At 40.3% G+C, this 5,000-nt stretch overlaps 1 protein-coding gene across 3 annotated transcripts in view; it reads left to right on the plus strand.

Moving 5' to 3' along the window:
- Nucleotides 1-5,000, plus strand: part of crygs3 (crystallin, gamma S3) — a 62,262-nt gene that overhangs the window by 48,347 nt on the left and 8,915 nt on the right. Inside the window, exon 1 of one of the 3 annotated variants that reach the window (XM_077728383.1) lies at nt 4,445-5,000. This exon is cut by the window's right edge and continues 719 nt beyond it. The exons of the other annotated variants lie outside the window; for them this stretch is intronic. The gene's annotated coding sequence lies outside the window, so the exon portion shown is untranslated. Of the gene's footprint in view, nt 1-4,444 lie in introns of those variants that run through there. 3 annotated transcript variants of the gene reach the window in all.

Consider the following 5,000-nt stretch of genomic DNA (forward strand, 5'->3'; position numbering starts at 1 on the left):
GACTTCATCTCTGTAGGCTCTCATTCTCCCCTGTGATCATCCCTACCACCGTTGTATCCCTCCGCAAATTTCACAATGATGGTCTCGGAGTGCGTGGGTCTGCAGTCGTGTGTGTAAAGCGAGTAGAGTAGTGGACTCTGGTGGTACACAGTCTTGGAGTGAGCCGGTGTTGAGCATTCATGCAGATGAGAGGTGGCGACTCAGGTTCTCGTGCTGGGGTCGATTGACCAGAAAGTCCTTAATCCAGGAGCATGTGGAAGGTGGGAGTCCCAGGGTTGGCCAATTTGGGGATAAAAATGTCCGGTCTTATGATGCCAAAAGCTGAGCTGTAGTTGATGAAATGCATTCTGACATCGCTCCCTCTCTTTTCAAGGTGGCTTAGTAAGGCGTAAAAAGCAGTGGTTATTGCATCTTCAGTGGGTCTGTTCGGCCAAAATGCAAACTATTGTGGGTCGTGGATGAGGGGACAACAGGCTTTGATGTGTTTCAGTACCAATTTTTCCAAGTACTTAGTGATAAGTGTGTATCAAGTCTAGTCCACTTCGGTGAAATGCTTCATTTATTAATTATTGCAAATCCCCCTATTAAGCAATCAAAAAACGTAGAAATGCAATTCGACACATATTTAACTAAACAGGGCACATATTTACTCACAGATGCCACACGTAAAATCTAAAATTTACTACAAAGTGGAGGACTTTCGGACGTGAATGGGTCAAAGGAGAATGCACGTGTACATCATGCCCTGTCCACCTCGGCACATATTTTCACACACGAGCGGCACATTGTTTTGTGATAGGTTCACCTGAGGGCATTCCCAAATGCACGCAAAAATAAAGATAAACGACAATGTTCTTGCAAGAAGAACAGAACTGGTCATGCCAAGTCCCCGCTCTGTTCTGGCCTCACACAGGACCCTAGTTACAATAGATGTCTCAACTATCAAGAGAGGGGCGGGAAACAGAAGCGAGACATATAGTCAAAACAAATGAAGATCCCTTCCTATTGCAACAAAGAAATTTCCCGATTACGGGATGAATAAAGTTATCCAATCCAATCCAATCCAAAGCCATGTGCAGCTTAGGGTGTTTTGGTGTAGGAAGTAGGTGTAGGAAGTAGTACTCCTTTCGTATTAGCGAAGGGGGGAAAAAACACAACGCTCCGCCCAGTGTTCGTAGGGACATGACACGAGGGAGTTGCGACCAGAGAGACATTACACGAGAGAGTTGCGACCAGAGAGACATTACACAAGGGAGTAGCGACCAGAGAGACATTACACAAGGGAGTTGCGACCAGAGAGACATTATACGAGGGAGTTGCGACAAGAGAGGCATTACACGAGGGAGTTGTGACCAGAAAGACAGTGCCCATGATGTTCTTATGAGCAGCCTCTCGGGTCCGCTGTATGCTCGTATATCAAAATGTGTCTCGTATCTCAAGCAAATATATAATTATGTAACACTAATAATCCTAATAAGCAACATTTAATAGTTTAGTCAAAGCATTCTTTCATTGCAAGGAAATATATAACAATGTAAAACTAATAATCTTAACATTATGCACATTCCATTTTGTTGTGGTTTTGTATAATCCTTTAAATCAGTGTTGTCAAACTTGCGTGCCGCAGGCACTCATGGATGCAGGCACACCATTCAGTGGTGGGTGTGTTGACACCATTTTGAAGCTACAGGAGGAATTCTATCACAGGTGTGCAGACCTCAAGACGCGCACAGAGCGTCCTTTGATGTGAAAGATGCCCATACTGTGCTTCAAATGGAGCTCATTGATCTGCAGTTGTTCCATTCATGTTTATAAATAAAGGGTAAAAACTGTTAAATCAGACATTTATTTTTTAATTTAGTTATTTAATTCTTTTTTTAAATAAAGATATTTGAGAACATTGAATGATTTATCAGCGGATAAAACAGTTCCGAAAATTAGATGAGACGAAGTATCCAAATCAAAATTCTTCAAAAGTCATGGCAGTACTTCAATGGTGAAATTTCGCATCTTCCTCGGTGCTGAGTGCCACCCAACTCAGCGCCGAAGAAACAGCAAATTTTCACTGCAGAAGAATGATGTGCCTAATAATTGAGAAGGACGTCGTCTTGCCTTTTCCATTTTTTACGGATTACATTTAGCATCGCAAAAATTACCTCATAGAAAAAGACTGCCGAGCCTATTCTAGCTTTGTTTAGATTTTGAATCCCCATTTTACAAATCACTATTTTCATCTCTAATTCATGGTGTTAATAGGAGTACAAATGTGTTACTTTGAGGGGAACAACTTAAGAAAAAATATCGCATGTGGTATTTCTGAGATACTGTATGGATTTCAAGCACATTAGGGACAAAATCATAAATAAGAAAGTGAATTCATCCAGTGATGGTTGTTTTCTTACTGCAAAACAGAAAATAACCAACAAATAGTAAATGTTAATTTGCCATAATCTACTGGTGACAAAGAATATAGCAACGCTGTAAGTCTTGTGTTCATATAAGCCAAACCCGTATGCGAGTATATACAGTAATATAAAAAAGTGATTTCAACAAAGCGATAGAATAAAGTTCCTTTTTACAAATCAGGACCAAAATAAAGGTGCAAACAAATTCCCTAAATATAGTTTACATTAATAAACTAATTTAGCGGCTAATACTTCCTCACCAAATGTAATGAACAGGGCATTTTGTTATTCTGATTGAAATGTCAGTAAATTATCTTTTGTTTTAAAGTTTGTCAAATAAGTGTAAAGATAAATATAAAGATATAAAACCTGCTGTATATATGACATGTTCGCTATATATTTTAGGATTATTTTGCTATTTTATCTCAGTAACTAAGGCAGCACAGCTTTTGAGTAGTTAGTGCTGGGTTCAATCCTGGTCGGTCCACCTCTGTGGAGTTTGCATGTTCTTTCCGGGCATGTGTGGGTTTGCAAAAGGTACTCCGGTTTGCTTCCACATTCCGAGGGCATACATTCCATGAATGGTTGTCCGTCTCCTGCGGTTGGCTCACCGGCGACTCAAGGCGTCCCTCGCCCCGTGCTTGAAAGTCAGTTGGGATATGCTGCAGCACTGCCCGTGACCCTTGTGAGAATAAAGTGGTCCAGAAAAGGATGTAATTAATTATTGAACTCAGTAACTCCCCGAAAAAGTGACATTGTTTCACTGAGATAGCCAATCCTTTTTGACTGAGAGGCTTGGCTCGATGCCAACCCTCCCCGTCAAAACTGATTGGGTGCCTCTTTCAGTCAATGCCAGCTAATTATGTAGTAGTCATATGTCTACTTACGAATGCCTCTAGTTATGACATTTTCAGGTTTCGAAGCCTTTTGACATGCAAATGAGTGCCGCAACATACGAAAAGATCCAACCAGTGGCGGTCCCTGCATTTTCTCGAGGCGCCTTCAACGAATCAATCCAACCCTCAAAAACTGTTTTATGGCTATAAAAGCTACAGCTGCGACACATAAAAAATAATCAATACATCAATGTACAAAAATGCGGTAAAATCCACTTCCTAGCAGCATTTAATGATTAAATTCAAATACTGGAGCTTTTCAGACATTACCAGGAGAGTGATTTTCCCGGGAAAAGACTGCGATGAATGTCAATGGCATACCGGGAAACATTGCCCAAAATGGGAAATAAATCCAGCCGAAAACAGCATATATTGAATAAATACAAATACTGGTGCTTTTCAGACATTACAACCGGGCCAAGGGGGTGATTTCCCTGGGAATAGACAGCGTTGGACTTCAATGGCGAAACAACAAAAATTGCACTAAAATGGGGTAAAATCCACTTCCTAGCCGCATTTAATGATTAAATACACACACTGGAGCTTAAATACAAACACTGGAGCTTTTCAGATATCAGAACCGGGCCCGGAGTATCATTTCCCTGGGAAAAAGACAGCGATGAGCGTCGATAGGTCCATATACGTCCATACGCAAAATGTGGGGGAAAAGCAATGAAAGTGAGCTAACAGACAATTTGGAATTATTGAATAAATATTGATGCAGAAAATATTATATTTGATTCAGATATTTCTTAGGCCAGCAGAGAAGGGCTTGAAGGCCATGGTGGCCCACCACTGGATCCAAGTAATGAATACGTCAATACATTTCCTATATCCGTTATTTTACTTTTCAAGTTGTCGCGGATGCATTGCTTCTTGCTTTACAATTTCACTACACTCTGCTGGGCTCCCATTGGCTTTCTCACAAGTCTCCATGTTTCAAAATATTTTTTTTTTTCATTTTGACCGCTGTTCATCGTTGTGTGTTTGAATTTAATTTACATTGCATTTTTCATATTTATTTATTATTATGTTTTTTATTTAACATTTGTATGGGTATTTTTGAGTACTGACTGACATGAAACATACGTTTTTGAACAGGACGGAATGTTAATGACTTTTTATATTTCTCTTTCACTGTAGGTGGGTGTCGTCCATGCTGAATCTCTGCCAATAGTGGAAACAGGTCCTGATCTAATCTCAATTGGCTCAAATACACACAAACAGAAGAATCACATCATCACCACTGCTTCATGTGCTACCCACAAGACCACATACTCAGGGATTGGGGAGGTGGATGAAGAGGATGAAAATGAGGAAACTAATGGTTATATTAACAGAGATGGTGAATTTGCTTCTGGGGAAGTTTCCTGTCAAAAGCATTGGAATATATCAATGACCTGTTTTACTGTGAAGTCTCATCCTCAAACTGTTGCATCACATTCATCAACTGAAAATGTTCCAGCGAGGCTGAATCCAAAGGAGACTGCAGTGGAAAATAAAGATACTTTTCTAGGTTTTAGGCCTGAAATAGAAGATAAGGAGCAATTTAGATTTCAGTTGGCTGAGGAAATGAAAGAAAGCACTGTGAGCATGTCTGAAAATGTTGACCTATGGACTGTGACTCTGCCAAATAATGACATATGTGAGAACGAAAGAAATACTGAAGATTCACTTGTGGCGTTAAGGGCACCTCATC

This window comes from Stigmatopora nigra, chromosome 11 (genome assembly GCF_051989575.1).
Source record: "Stigmatopora nigra isolate UIUO_SnigA chromosome 11, RoL_Snig_1.1, whole genome shotgun sequence".
In the NCBI taxonomy this organism is placed as follows: Eukaryota; Metazoa; Chordata; class Actinopteri; order Syngnathiformes; family Syngnathidae; genus Stigmatopora; species Stigmatopora nigra.